This window comes from Anomaloglossus baeobatrachus, chromosome 7, assembly GCF_048569485.1.
Source record: "Anomaloglossus baeobatrachus isolate aAnoBae1 chromosome 7, aAnoBae1.hap1, whole genome shotgun sequence".
NCBI lineage: Eukaryota > Metazoa > Chordata > Amphibia > Anura > Aromobatidae > Anomaloglossus > Anomaloglossus baeobatrachus.
In genome coordinates, this window is record NC_134359.1 from 251,312,799 (window position 1) to 251,329,584 (window position 16,786).

The 16,786-nt window shown below is 48.6% G+C and overlaps 1 protein-coding gene across 2 annotated transcripts in view; it reads left to right on the top strand.

The window, feature by feature from the left end:
- The first annotated feature begins 9,109 nt into the window (after window positions 1–9,109).
- The window catches only part of TECPR1 (tectonin beta-propeller repeat containing 1), a 131,306-nt gene continuing 123,629 nt past the window's right edge, over window positions 9,110–16,786 (top strand). For both annotated transcript variants that reach the window (XM_075318041.1, XM_075318042.1), the window contains exon 1: window positions 9,110–9,225. The gene's annotated coding sequence lies outside the window, so the exon portion shown is untranslated. The remainder of the gene's footprint in view (window positions 9,226–16,786) is intronic.

Sequence of the window (16,786 nt, forward strand, 5' to 3'; positions counted from 1 at the left end):
CTGACAACAAAAATCCCAGAATGCTGAAAAATACACTATTCCCCCTGTCCACAGCGCCTTCACTCCTCATACTGTATATAGGAGGCTATGTGGGGCTCATACTGTATATAGGGGGCTATATGGGGCTCATACTGTATATAGGAGGCTATGTGGGGCTCATACTGTATATAGGGGGGCTATGTGGGGCTCATACTGTATATAGGGGGGCTATGTGGGGCTCATACTGTATATAGGAGGCTATGTGGGGGCTCATACTGTATATAGGAGGCTATGTGGGGCTCATACTGTATATAGGAGGCTATGTGGGGGCTCATACTGTATATAGGAGGCTATGTGGGGGCTCATACTGTATATAGGAGGCTATGTGGGGGCTCATACTTTATATAGGAGGCTATGTGGGGGCTCATACTTTATATAGGAGGCTATATGGGGGCTCATACTGTATATAGGGGGGCTATGTGGGGATCATACTGTATATAGGAGGCTATGTGGGGATCATACTTTATATAGGAGGCTATGTGGGGATCATACTTTATATAGGAGGCTATGAGGGCTCATACTGTATATAGGGGGGCTATGTGGGGATCATACTTTATATAGGAGGCTATGTGGGGCTCATACTGTATATAGGAGGCTATGAGGGCTCATACTGTATATAGGGGGGCTATGTGGGGATCATACTTTATATAGGAGGCTATGTGGGGATCATACTTTATATAGGAGGCTATGTGGGGCTCATACTGTATATAGGAGGCTATGAGGGCTCATACTTTATATAGGAGGCTATGTGGGGCTCATACTGTATATAGGGGGGCTATGTGGGGATCATACTGTATATAGGGGGCTATGTGGGGGCTCACACTGTATATAGGGGGCTATGTGGGGATCATACTTTATATAGGAGGCTATGTGGGGCTCATACTGTATATAGGAGGCTATGTGGGGTTCATACTTTATATAGGAGGCTATGTGGGGATCATACTGTATATAGGAGGCTATGAGGGCTCATACTGTATATAGGGAGGCTATGTGGGGATCATACTTTACATAGGAGGCTATTGGGGCTCATACTTTATATAGGAGGCTATGTGGGGATCATACTGTATATAGGAGGCTATGAGGGCTCATACTGTATATAGGGAGGCTATGTGGGGATCATACTTTATATAGGAGGCTATGTGGGGATCATACTTTATATAGGAGGCTATGTGGAGATCATACTTTATATAGGAGGCTATGTGGGGATCATACTTTATATAGGAGGCTATGTGGGGCTCATACTGTATATAGGAGGCTATGAGGGCTCATACTTTATATAGGAGGCTATGTGGGGCTCATACTGTATATAGGGGGGCTATGTGGGGATCATACTTTATATAGGAGGCTATGTGGGGATCATACTTTATATAGGAGGCTATGTGGGGATCATACTTTATATAGGAGGCTATGTGGGGATCATACTTTATATAGGAGGCTATGTGGGGCTCATACTGTATATAGGAGGCTATGAGGGCTCATACTTTCTATAGGAGTCTATGTGGGGCTCATACTGTATATAGGGGGCTATGTGGGGATCATACTGTATATAGGGGGCTATGTGGGGGCTCACACTGTATATAGGGGGCTATGTGGGGATCATACTTTATATAGGAGGCTATGTGGGGGATCATACTGTATATAGGAGGCTATGTGGGGGATCATACTGTATATAGGAGGCTATGAGGGGATCATACTGTATATAGGAGGCTATGTGGGGCTCATACTGTATATAGGGGGGCTATGTGGGGCTCAAACTGTATATAGGAGGCTATGTGGGGGCTCATACTGTATATAGGAGGCTATGTGGGGGCTCATACTGTATATAGGGGGCTATGTGGGGCTCATACTGTATATAGGAGGCTATGTGGGGGCTCATACTTTATATAGGAGGCTATGTGGGGGCTCATACTTTATATAGGAGGCTATGTGGGGATCATACTTTATATAGGAGGCTATGTGGGGCTCATACTTTATATAGGAGGCTATGTGGGGGCTTATACTGTATATAGGAGGCTATGAGGGCTCATACTTTATATAGGAGGCTATGAGGGCTCATACTTTATATAGGAGGCTATGTGGGGGCTCATACTGTATATAGGAGGCTATGAGGGCTCATACTTTATATAGGAGGCTATGTGGGGTTCATACTTTATATAGGAGGCTATGTGGGGGCTCATATTGTATATAGGAGGCTATGTGGGGCTCATACTTTACATAGGAGGCTATGAGCGCTCATACTTTATATAGGAGGCTATGTGGGGTTCATACTTTATATAGGAGGCTATGTGGGGGCTCATATTGTATATAGGAGGCTATGTGGGGCTCATACTTTACATAGGAGGCTATGAGCGCTCATACTTTATATAGGAGGCTATGTGGGGATCATACTTTACATAGGAGGCTATGAGGGCTCATACTTTATATAGGAGGCTATGTGGGGCTCATACTGTATATAGGGGGGCTATGTGGGGATCATACTTTATATAGGAGGCTATGTGGGGATCATACTTTATATAGGAGGCTATGTGGGGATCATACTTTATATAGGAGGCTATGTGGGGCTCATACTGTATATAGGAGGCTATGAGGGCTCATACTTTATATAGGAGGCTATGTGGGGCTCATACTGTATATAGGGGGGCTATGTGGGGATCATACTTTATATAGGAGGCTATGTGGGGATCATACTTTATATAGGAGGCTATGTGGGGATCATACTTTATATAGGAGGCTATGTGGGGCTCATACTGTATATAGGAGGCTATGAGGGCTCATACTGTTTATAGGGGGGCTATGTGGGGATCATACTTTATATAGGAGGCTATGTGGGGATCATACTTTATATAGGAGGCTATGTGGGGATCATACTTTATATAGGAGGCTATGTGGGGCTCATACTGTATATAGGAGGCTATGAGGGCTCATACTTTATATAGGAGGCTATGTGGGGCTCATACTGTATATAAGGGGGCTATGTGGGGATCATACTGTATATAGGGGGCTATGTGGGGGCTCACACTGTATATAGGGGGCTATGTGGGGATCATACTTTATATAGGAGGCTATGTGGGGCTCATACTGTATATAGGAGGCTATGTGGGGTTCATACTTTATATAGGAGGCTATGTGGGGATCATACTGTATATAGGAGGCTATGAGGGCTCATACTGTATATAGGGAGGCTATGTGGGGATCATACTTTACATAGGAGGCTATTGGGGCTCATACTTTATATAGGAGGCTATGTGGGGATCATACTTTATATAGGAGGCTATGTGGGGATCATACTTTATATAGCAGGCTATGTGGGGCTCATACTGTATATAGGAGGCTATGAGGGCTCATACTTTATATAGGAGGCTATGTGGGGCTCATACTGTATATAGGGGGGCTATGTGGGGATCATACTTTATATAGGAGGCTATGTGGGGATCATACTTTATATAGGAGGCTATGTGGGGATCATACTTTATATAGGAGGCTATGTGGGGATCATACTTTATATAGGAGGCTATGTGGGGCTCATACTGTATATAGGAGGCTATGAGGGCTCATACTTTCTATAGGAGGCTATGTGGGGCTCATACTGTATATAGGGGGGCTATGTGGGGATCATACTGTATATAGGGGGCTATGTGGGGGCTCACACTGTATATAGGGGGCTATGTGGGGATCATACTTTATATAGGAGGCTATGTGGGGCTCATACTGTATATAGGAGGCTATGTGGGGTTCATACTTTATATAGGAGGCTATGTGGGGATCATACTGTATATAGGAGGCTATGAGGGCTCATACTGTATATAGGGGGGCTATGTAGGGATCATACTTTATATAGGAGGCTATGTGGGGATCATACTTTACATAGGAGGCTATTGGGGCTCATACTTTATATAGGAGGCTATGTGGGGATCATACTGTATATAGGAGGCTATGAGGGGACTCACACTGTATATAGGAGGCTATGTGGGGACTCACACTGTATATGGGAGGTTATGTACGACTCATACTGTATACAGGATACTATGTGGGGATCATACTGTATATAGGAGGTATATGGGGCTTATACTTTATAAAGAAGGCTATGGGGGCTCACACTGTATATAGGAGGCCATGTTGGGGCTTAAACTGTATATAGAAGGCTATGGTGGCTCACACTATATATAGGAGGCTATGAGGGGCTCATACTATATATAGGAGGCTATGAGGGGCTCATACTGTATATAGGAGGCTATGGTGGCTCACACTGTATATAGGAGGCTATGGTGGCTCACACTGTATATAGGAGGCTATGGTGGCTCACACTGTATATAGGAGGTTATGTTGGGGCTCATACTGTATATAGGAGGCTATGTGGAATCTCATACTGTATATAGGAGGCTATGGGGGGCTTATACTGTGTATAGGAGGCTATATGGGCTCATAATGTATATAGGAGGCTAAGTGGGGTCTCATACTGTATATTGGAGGCTATGTGGAATCTCATACTGTATATAGGAGGCTATGGGGGGCTTATACTGTATATAGGAGGCTATATGGGCTCATAATGTATATAGGAGGCTAAGTGGGGTCTCATACTGTATATTGGAGGCTATGGGGGGCTTATACTGTATAAGAAGACTATGTGAGGGCTCATGCAGTATATAGTAGGCTATGTATGGGCTCATAATGTATATAGGAAGCTATGTGGGGGCTCATACTGTATATAGGAGGCTATGTTGGGACTCATACTGTATATTGGAAGCTATGTGGAATTTCATACTGTTTATAGGAGGCTATGTAGGGGCTCTTGCTGTATATTGGAAGATGTGTGGGGGCTCATACTGTAATTAGGAGGCTATGTGGGGGCTCCCACTGTATATAAAAATGCTATGCGGGGCTGATACTGTACATAGGAGACTATGTGGCGATTCAAAATATATATAGGAGGCTATGTGGGGACTCATCCTGTATGTAAGGGGTCTGTTGGGGCTCATGCTGTATATATATAGAGGCTATGTGGGGATCCTGCTGTATGTGGGGCTCATACTCTACATAGGGGGCTAGGTGTGGCCTCCTACTGTATATAGGAGGCTATGTGTGAGCTCATAATGTATATAAGAGGCCATATGGGGACTCATACTGTATATAGTGGATCTATTTGGGGGCTCATACCAGGGACACATATTATTGGTGCAACACGTGCGACCGCACGGAGGCCCAAAAGGTAAAGAGGCCCATTTCTACCTCCAAAGGAGGTGCAGTTTTGCATTTTTATGAGCTGTTGTGCTGCAAAGGGCCCATATATTGTTCTGTCTGTGTTCGCCAGTAGCTCATACTGTATATAGAGGGCTGTGTGGGCACTCATACTGTATATAGGATAATGTCAGGATACTTAACCCCTTACCACCCAGCCTGTTTTCACCTTCATGACCAGGCCATTTTATTGCAATTCTGACCAGTGTCACTGTATGAGGTTATAACTCTGGAACGCTTCAGCGGATCCCGGTAATTGTGAGACTGTTTTTGTTGTGACAAATTGTACTTTATGTTAGTGGTGAATTTAGAACAACATATTTTGTGTTTATTTGCGAAAATATAGGAATTTTGGCAATTTATTTTTTTCATTTTTAGGCTTTTAAATTTTTATGTCACAATAAATTAGTTAATAAATAACATTTCCCACATGTCTACTTTACATCAGTGCAATTTTTGAAGGATAATTTTTTTTCGTTAGGAAGTTACAAGGGTTAAAACATTATCAGCAATTTCTAATTTTTCCCACAAAATTTACAAAACCATTTTTTTAGAGACTTGGAGAGGCTGAGGTGACAGAAAATACCCAAAAGTGACGCCATTCTAAAAGCTGTACCCCTCATACTGCTCAAAAACACATCCAAGAGGTTTATTAACCCTTCAAGTGCTTCACAGGAATTAAAGCGATGTGGAAGGGAAACATGATAAATTTACTTTTTCCCACAGAAATGTTACTTTAGTCCCAACTTTTGCATTTTTAAAAAGGATACGGGAGAAAATGGACCATACAATTTGTTGTGCAATTTCTCCTGAGTACGCCGATACCTCATATGTGGTAGAAATCTACTGTTTGGGCGCACGGCAGGGCTCGGAAGGGAAGGAGCGCCATTTGATTTTACACTGTTTAAATTCGATGCACGAATAAAAACACAATGTCTTAAAGTTTCAGCAAAGCCTAAACTGACCTGAAATCCACAAATTGCAGGTACGCCGAGTTTTATTTGCAGACTTTCCCTATAGAATTGCATCAGAGGTGGAAAATCCTCATGTGAAAATAACGCACCTGTTGTGGAAACTCACTATAAACACGTAATCCAGCGATGTGTCACTTACTGGGCTGCTCGCTGTGGTTTGTATAAAATCACTGATTTATCAGCAGGAGATTATCACTAGAGGACTAGTAAACCTGTTGCCATGTAGTCCTCCATATCAATGAGCTCTGCATGACCCCTCCCCTATCACTGATTAGCAGCTGTATGCCTATGCACAGTATACACACAAAGCTGTCAATCAGTTAGGTGGGTTATGCACAGCTCAGCATTCAGAGAACTGCTACATCTACAGCAAATAAAACTGATTTTTATCAAAACTACAGTAAGCAGCCCAGTAAGTGATATGTCACAGGAATCAGGGTCTCTGTCCCTACATCATGCTGATCTCAGATTACATAGCAAAAACCCAGCAAGGAATAGCCTAAGTTTTTCAATTATAGCTTTTCTGCTATTTAGGATCCAGCGAGACGACGTGAAATGTCACTTGTTGCTTGTTGGCTGATTATTTGTAAGGGGTAACATTTTTTAACTACTTATGGCTGCACTCGAGCTCCGATATTGAGGCACTTTGCCAGGTCTTTTTGGGAGATTTATTGTAGTGTGAATGGAAGGTTAAAAGGGGTTTCCCATTAACTGCTACAGGACTGGTGAGAAATGTGGTCACTGGTTTCCTGACCGTTGGGACCCCAGACAGATCATAATGTCCCCTGTGTGATCAGAGCGGTAGTGTGCATGCCGGACCCCACTTATCCTATGGAGATATTGTTTGTGATGATATCAACCAATCAAATTCTAATTCTATGAGGATAGTGCATGCCCTCATCATCTCCTGCCTCGACTACTACAACATCCTCCTCTGTGGCTTCCCTGCTAACACTCCTGCACCTTTCCAGTCCGTCCATATTTCTGGTGTCCGACTTACCCAGCTCTCTCCTAACTACTCCTCCGCTTCTTCCCTTTGCAAATCCCTTCATTGACTCCAAATTATCCCAATGTATCCAGTTAAACTGCTAACACTGACCTATAAATGTGTCCATAATCTGTCTCCTCCGAATATCTCTTCAAATTAATCTCGCAATATCCTCCCACATGTAATCTCTGGTCCTCTCAAGATCTCCTTCTCTCCTCCACACTTCACTTGTACGTTCCTCACCCAATCACCTGCAAGACTTCTCCCGAATATCCCCCATCCTCTAGAATTCTGTGCCCCAACATCCAAATATCCACCACATTTGGAACCTTCAGACAGAACTTAAAATCCCATCTCTTCAAAAAGCTTACAGCCTGCAATAACCCAGCTGTCACCTCACCACCACCAGGAGCTGCCACCTCACCCCTCCAGGAGCTGCCACCTCACCCCTCCAGGAGCTGCCACCTCACCACCACCGAAGCTGCCACCTCACCACCAACCACCAGGAGCTGGCACCTCACCACCAACCACCAGGAGCGGCCACCTCACTACCAACGACCAGGAGTTGCCACCTCGCCACCACCAGGAGCTGCCATCTAACCTCCACCAGAAGCTTCCACCTCACCACCACCAGAAGCCACCACCTCACCCCCACCAGGCGCTGCCACCTCACCACCACTGGACCTACCACCTCACCACTACTGGAGCTGCCACCTCACCATAACCGGAGCTGCCACCTCACCACTACTGGAGCTGCCAGCTCACTACCAACCACCAGGAGCTGTCACCTTACCACAACCAAGAGCTGCTACCTCACCTCCACCAGACGCTGTCACCTCACCACCACCAGGAGCTGTCACCTCACCACCACTGGACCTACTACCTCACCACCACCAGGAGCTGCCACCTCACCACCACTGGAGCTGCCACCTCACCACCACTGGACCTACCACCTCACCACCACCGGAGCTGCCACCTCACCACCACTGGACCTACTAGCTCACCACCACCGGAGCTGCCACCTCACCACCACTGGACCTACTAGCTCACCACCACTGGACCTACCACCTCACCACCACCGGAGCTGCCACCTCACCACCACTGGACCTACTAGCTCACCACCACTGGACCTACCACCTCACCACCACCGGAGCTGCCACCTCACCACCACTGGACCTACTAGCTCACCACCACTGGACCTACCACCTCGCCACCACCAGGAGCTGCCACCTCATCACTATTGGAGATGTCAGTAACCCCCAACTTACTGACTCCCCCCATTATCCCGTAGACTGTGAGCCCCCATAGCAGGGCCCCCTCCCCTCTTAGTTTGTTTCCTGTCATTTATACCTGTATTTTGTATGTAACCCCTTTTCATGTACAGTACCATAGAATCAATGGTGCTCAATAAATAACAAAAACGCCTTCCTGTTCACATGTTCACGACTTTGAGCGTCTTTTAACCCCTTCATGTCTGCAAAGACGCCAGGTGGTTGAAAGAAGTGACCAATGGGGTTAAAGCTATGAGGAAATTGACGAGCGATCTGATTGGTTGCTGCCTCCAGCTGTCATTGGGTTTATGTTGTTTTCATTTCTCTTTTGACCACCCATGTAACATTGTGAGGTAAATGACACTGTAAGTAATTCTATGGGGGAGTTCTTAGAGGGGCGCCTCACAGTGCAGCCCTCCTCGGCCCCTCCTCTCCAGACCCGCGCACTCTCCTCTCTGGTCACAATCTGACTGCGCTGCTGTTTTTTTGTCATCTAATTTGACGTAGCCATCCTTCCCACCAATCACAGCGCATCCCGAGACAGAATCAGCCAATCGCAGAGCTCGCAGCTGGTAGCTATTCCACCCACGTGTCTGCTCCGGGGAGGGAGGGGAAACTGCAGAGCAATGGCTGCGCTGTGTCACTATCTGCTATGTGTGTGTGTGTGACCGGGGCCGCCCTCCTACGTGTCATTATACCGGGTGCCAGGGGCGGCAAGGTAAGCGGCTGCCATCCGTGCACAGCCATCCGTCCGGCTTTATCAGTGGTCCTATCATACAGCGGGGTCATTGTACAGACCTTGGAGTGGGAGGGGTTAATGAGGATGAGCCCCATGTAAACGCGTAGGTTATGGCTCCCCCTCTGGACAGCGAGTGTAACTACACACAACTTTTTGAGGGCTTTCCTGGCTTTTGTGCCCTTTGGTGGGAGGTGAGACCCTCAGTCCACAGTGCATAGCGCCGCCCACCAATATTTAAAGGGGATGTCTATGTGCCAGGAGACCATATGGTGGTGTCTTGTGTGCAATCTAATGAATCTGTCACCGAAAAGTGACCGTAAACAAGTGCAAACCACCAGTGTCCGATAATCCCGGCGGCCCAAGGCTATGCGAGCCTTCTTCGTTTTTTTTTCTCCTCTCCTTCCTAGAGTTATGCGTTGTTGTTTTTTAATGCTGTATATAGGCTTGTTTTTTTGTTTGTTTTTTTTGCAGGACGAGCTGTAGACTTTATCCTTATATTTTTAGGTTTTTCGTTGCCACCTCATAATCATGTTGCAGGGGGCAGAGGGTGTTGGAAGAGACGTGCACCCACATCCAGCCTGGTGAATGCAGCTGTCATGGTAAACCGGGACATTATTGACGAGCGAGCACTACCATGCTCAGATACTCGGTACTTGTAACTAGTGATGAGCGGGCACTACCATGCTCAGATACTCGGTACTTGTAACTAGTGATGAGCGGGCACTACCATGCTCAGATACTCGGTACTCGTAACTAGTGATGAGCGAGCACTACCATGCTCAGGTGCTCAGTACTCGTAACTAGTGATGAGCGGGCACTACCATGCTCAGGTGCTCGGTACTTGTAACTAGTGAAGAGCGGGCACTACCATGATCGGGTGCTCTGTACTCGTAACTAGTGAAGAGCGGGCACTACCATGCTCGGGTGCTCAGGACTCGTAACTAGTGATGAGCAGGCACTACCATGCTTGGGTGCTCTGTACTCTGTACTGGTAACTAGTAATGACCGAGCAATACCATGCTCGGATACTCGATACTCGTAACTAGTGATGAGCGGGCACTACCATGCTCGGGTGCTAGGTACTGGTAAATAGTGATGAGTGAGCACTACCATGCTCAGGTGCTCAGTACTCGTAACTAGTGATGAGCGGGCACTACCATGCTCGGGTGCTAGGTACTGGTAAATAGTGATGAGCGGGCACTACCATGCTCGGGTGCTAGGTACTGGTAAATAGTGATGAGTGAGCACTACCATGCTCGGGTGCTAGGTACTGGTAAATAGTGATGAGCGGGCACTACCATGCTCGGGTGCTAGGTACTGGTAAATAGTGATGAGCGGGCACTACCATGCTTAGGTGCTAGGTACTCATAACCAGCAGTTGGACGCTTGGATGGGCGCGACTCAAGTACCTGAGTATCATGGAAGTCAATGGGGGACTCGTCATTTTTCCGGGAACTCTTACTGAGCTGTTTGCTGTCATTTTGATAAAATCCCTGTTTTTTTTTCTGCAGTTCTCTCAATGCTGAGCTCTATGTCTGCCCACACCACTGATCAGCAGCTTTCTGTGTACACTGTGCATAGGCAGAAAGCTGCCAACCAGTGGTGTTATACAGAGCTCATGAATATGGATGAGTACATGGCAACAGGTTTACTATTCCTCTAGTAGTAATATCTTTCTGAGAACACAGGAATTTTATGAAAACTACAGCAAGCAGCTCAGTAAGTGACACATCTCTGGAATCAGGGTCTGTCTTTACATTATTTAACGAAGTTGTTCCTCGTTCCTGCGGCAGCACACATCGCTCCGTGTGACACAGCAGGAACGAGGAACCTCTCCTTACCTGCCTCCCGGCTGCTATGCGGAAGGAAGGAGGTGGGCGGGATGTTACGTCCCGCTCATCTCCGCCCCTCCGTTTCTATTGGGTGGCGGTTCAGTGACGCAGCTGTGACGCTAAACGAACCGCACCCATAGAAAGGAGGTGGTTCGCCGGTCACAGCGACGTCGCAGGGCAGGTAAGTATGTGTGACAGGTCTGGGCGATGTTGTGCGGCACGGGCAGCGATTTGCCCGTGTCACACAACAGATGGGGGCGGGTATGCACGCTGGCGATATCGGGACTAATATCGCAGCGTGTAAAGCGGCCTTAAGGTGGCAAAACGTGACAGATTTGGGTTAAAACTGATGTAAACAAAAAGTGGAGCAGTTGCCCTTGGCAACCAGTCATATTGCAGCTTACATTTATGAGAGGCCTTTTTGAAAATGAAAAAAGTGTTCTGATTGGTTGCTTTGGCAACTGTTCCACTTTTGGTTTACACTATGTTTCCTTATTTCTATATTTGTTTGTTTAGGTTTTTTTCCTATAATTGTCATACATCTGGATTTGTGTGATATCTGAGCAGTAATGTGAGTGCTCCTGTCACGTGGCCGTTATGTAAGAGGAACCGTCCCGCAGCTTCGGGGGAGCTCGGCTCCTGTGGGATCCTCATGTGACTGACGTGTCCTCAGCCTTTCTTAGGTCATGTCTGAGCTGACGGCACTGTCAAAAGTGCTTATTTCATGTCATATTACATCCTCATGTGTTTAGTGTTCAGTACCTACAAAGAAATGTACATCCACTGTCACAGTTCAATGGCCAGAACCATCGTCTTCATCATCTAGGCCTTAAAGGGGTCATTTCCCATTTTCATAAATAGATATTTTTGGATTGTGCTTGAAAACATGAGTAACTTTGCAATGTATTGGTTACTAGCTGTAGTGCCTGGCTTTGCACGGGATAGTAACTGTCTGTCTCTCTCCCAGTCTCTGTGTGTCTGTCTCTGTGTGTCTGTCTCTGTGTGTCTGTCTCTGTGTGTCTGTCTCTGTGTGTCTGTCTCTGTGTGTCTGTCTCTGTGTGTCTGTCTCTGTGTGTCTGTCTCTGTGTGTCTGTCTCTGTGTGTCTCTTTACCTGTCTATCTCTGTGTGTATGTCTGTTTCTCTTTCCGTGTCTGTCTGTCTGTGTGTCTGTCTCTATCTATGTGTGACTCTGTCTGTGTCTATCTCTGTCTGTTTGTGTCTTTCTCTCTGTCTGTCTGTCTGTCTATCTCTCTGTGTCTGTCTCTCTCTATCTCTGTCTGTCTGTCTCGTTCCCCGCCTGTCTGTCTCGTTCCCCGCCTGTCTGTCTCGTTCCCCGCCTGTCTGTCTCGTTCCCCGCCTGTCTGTCTCGTTCCCCGCCTGTCTGTCTCGTTCCCCGCCTGTCTGTCTCGTTCCCCGCCTGTCTGTCTCGTTCCCCGCCTGTCTGTCTCTCTCTCGTTCCCTGTCTGCCTCTGTCTCTCTTTCCTCGTGTGTCTTTCTGTTTGTCTCTTTCTGTCTGTCTGGCTTTTTTTTTTCCTGTCTGTCCCTGTCTCTTTCCCTGTGTGCCTCTTTGTCTGCCTGTCTCTGTGTGTGTCTGTCTCTCCACTGACATCTTATTCCTTCACACAGAAGCTTCTTATACTAACAATGTTCTTTGTTCCTATAGCAACCAATCACAGTTTCTCCTGTAGTTTCCAGCTCCATTGACTTTAATGGAGGCAGGTTTTTTTTGGTGAATAGCTAGTGTAAACTAGTAAAGCGCGGGGTTAAATTTTCCTGTCAAAACATAGTTTATGATGTTCACTGAGTCACATAGGGTGCCTCTGCAAAATTTTGTGATTGTAAATGCAACAGTGCGGTTTCCTTTAGCGGACACACACACACACACACACACACACACACACACACACACACACACACACACACACACACACACACACACACACAGCTTTATATGTTAGATTAACATTTTCAGCCGTTTTTGAGATATTAAGCCTCTTTTTTTTATCTTCACAGCTCGCTTCTTTGGAGACCGACCACTTCTGCTAGACATCAGAACACGCACAGCGCCTCCAACCTCTTCTTCTTTTCTGCTCTTGTAAGCACTGCTTTGACAGTGGAGTGCGCTCTGTTGCCTCCTAATCACGCAGGGCAGTGTTTACAAGCAACACCACAAAGGTGGTCGGTCTCCTAGGTAACGAGCTGTATACAAAAGAAAAAAGTGTTAATAGCTCAAGATTGGTTGCAAATTTTAATAAGCCGTAAATTGAAAAATTGACTCTTAAAAATAAAAAAAATCAATTACTATATATACTCGAGTGTTAGCCGAATTTTTCAGCTCATTTTTTTTTTTATGCTGAATATGCCCCCTTGGCTTATACTCGAGTGAGGTTCCCACAAAACATTATGCTCACCTGTCCTCCGTTCCTGCGGTGTTCTCTTACCTACTTCTTGCGTACTGCAGGCACATAGATCCCTGCTGCTGCTGTCTGCCGTCATTGCTTTACTTCAGTTGAATTCTTTGCGGCGCCGCAAAGCATTCAACTGAAGTAAAGCAATGATGGCAGTGGAGGTCCCGTGCATTGGACGCGATCATGGAGGGGTCTATGTGCGGTCTGCAAGAAGCAGGTAAGAGGAGACCGCAGAAACGAAGGACAGATGAGAATATTTGTTTGTGTATGTGAACAACGGCATAATAGGGGACAAGAAGGGGACCAGTAGGAGGACATTACTAAAGGATGGGCACATTACTACATGATGGGGTACAAAGATGGGGCAGATGGGGTACAAAGATGGGTCAGATTGCTACAGGATGGGTCAGATTGCTACAGGATGGGTCAGATTGCTACAGGATGGGTCAGATTGCTACAGGATGGGTCAGATTGCTACAGGATGGGTCAGATTGCTACAGGATGGGTCAGATTGCTACAGGATGGGTCAGATTGCTACAGGATGGGTCAGATTGCTACAGATGGGTCAGATTGCTACAGGATGGGTCAGATTGCTACAGGATGGGTCAGATTGCTACAGGATGGGTCAGATTGCTACAGGATGGGTCAGATTGCTACAGGATGGGTCGGATTGCTACAGGATGGGTCGGATTGCTACAGGATGGGTCGGATTGCTACAGGATGGGTCGGATTGCTACAGGATGGGTCGGATTGCTACAGGATGGGTCGGATTGCTACAGGATGGGTCGGATTGCTACAGGATGGTCGGATTGCTACAGGATGGGTCGGATTGCTACAGGATGGGTCGGATTGCTACAGGATGGGTCGGATTGCTACAGGATGGGTCGGATTGCTACAGGATGGGTCGGATTGCTACAGGATGGGTCGGATTGCTACAGGATGGGTCGGATTGCTACAGGATGGGTCGGATTGCTACAGGATGGTCGGATTGCTACAGGATGGGGCACATTGCTACAGGATGGGGCACATTGCTACAGGATGGGGCACATTGCTACAGGATGGGGGCACATTGCTACAGGATGGGGCACATTGCTACAGGATGGGGCACATTGCTACAGGATGGGGCACATTGCTACAGGATGGGGCACATTGCTACAGGATGGGGCACATTGCTACAGGATGGGGCACATTGCTACAGGATGGGGCACATTGCTATAGGATGGGGGCACATTGCTACAGGATGGGGCACATTGCTACAGGATGGGCACATTACCAAAGGATGGGGCACATTACCAAAGGATGGGCACATTACCAAAGGATGGGACACAAGAATGGGCACATTGCTACAGGACGGGGCACATTGCTACAGGACGGGGCACAAGGATGGGGCACATTACTATAGGATGGGCACATTACTACAAGATGGGGCACAAGTATGGGCACATTACTACAGGATGGGCACATTACTACAGGAAAGGGCACATGAATGAGCACATTACTATAGGATGGGCACATTACTATAGGATGGGCACATTACTATAGGATGGGCACATTACTACAGGATGGGGCACAAGGATGGCCACATTACTACAGGATGGTGACACACGGATGGGAACATTACTACAGGAGAAAAGGTTGGACACGTTACATTTTATTGGTATATATTTTTATTTTTGAAATTTTCCAGTAGCTGCTGCATTTTCCACCCTAGGCTTATACTCGAGTCAATACGTTTTCCCAGTTTTTTTGTGGTGAAATTCGGGGCCTCGGCTTATATTTGAGTATATACAATATATTTTTTTTTATGTACCTAAATCATACCTCCCAACCGTCCCGGATACAGCGGGACATTCACAGCTTTACGTTGTTTGTCCCGTTGCCACGGGCGGGACGGCCGGCTCCCGGGCTCCGCCCACCCACTCTCTCTCCGCTCCCTGCTTTTCCCTCCTACCTCCCAGTAAGACGTGGCATAACACAGTCAGAGAGGAGCGCTGCTGCTGGTACAGTAACATCTCCTCCCCGGCGCTGATTTCCCAACCCTCCCCCCCCCCCCCCCTCACCCCGGCCGGAGCCTGTCTGTGCCGTGTGCGGTCGGCCGGCCGCCTGTCTGTGAGGGCGGCCCGCCGCCTCATTGTGCGGGCTGCCGGCCGCTTCTCTGTGCGGGCGGCCGGCCGCTTCTCTGTGCGGGCGGCCGGCCGCTTCTCTGTGCGGGCGGCCGGCCGCTTCTCTGTGCAGGCGGCCGGCCGCTTCTCTGTGCGTGCGGCCGGCCGCCTCTCTGTTCCGGCGGCCGGCCGCCTGTTCCCCCAGGCAGAGCATCTCACCCTCTCTCTCCCCCTCCCCATTCCCACAGGCAGAGCATCGCACCCTCTCTCTCCCCGGCCCCTCCCCATTCCCCCAGGCAGAGCATCGCACCCTCTCTCCTCCCCCTCCCCATTCCACAGGCAGAGCATCGCACCCTCTCTCTCCCCCGGCCCCTCCCCATTCCCCCAGGCAGAGCATCGCACCCTCTCTCTCCCCCTCCCCATTCCCCCAGGCAGAGCATCGCACCCTCTCTCTCCCCCCTCCCCATTCCCCCAGGCAGAGCATCGCACCCTCTCTCTCCCCCGGCCCCTCCCATTCCCCCAGGCAGAGCATCGCACCCTCTCTCTCCCCCTCCCCATTCCCCCAGGCAGAGCATCGCACCCTCTCTCTCCCCTCCCCCATTCCCCCAGGCAGAGCATCGCACCCTCTCTCTCTCCCCCCTTCCCCAGGCAGAGCATCGCACCCTCTCTCTCCCCCTCCCCATTCCCCCATGCAGAGCATCGCACCCTCTCTCTCCCCCTCCCCATTCCCCCAGGCAGAGCATCACACCCTCTCTCTCTCCCCCCTTCCCCCAGGCAGAGCATCGCACCCTCTCTCTCTCCCCCCTTCCCCCAGGCAGAGCATCGCACCCTCTCTCTCCCCCCTCCCCATTCCCCCAGGCAGAGCATCGCACCCTCTCTCTCCCCCTCCCCATTCCCCCAGCAGAGCATCGCACCCTCTCTCTCCCCTCCCCATCCCCCAGGCAGAGCATCGCACCCTCTCTCTCCCCGGCCCCTCCCATTCCCCCAGGCAGAGCATCGCACCCTCTCTCTCCCCCCTCCCCATTCCCCCATGCAGAGCATCGCACCCTCTCTCTCCCCCTCCCCATTCCCCATGCAGAGCATCGCACCCTCTCTCTCCCCCTCCCCATTCCCCCATGCAGAGCATCGCACCCTCTCTCTCCCCCTCCCCATTCCCCCATGCAGAGCATCGCACCCTCTCTCTCCCCCGGCCCCTCC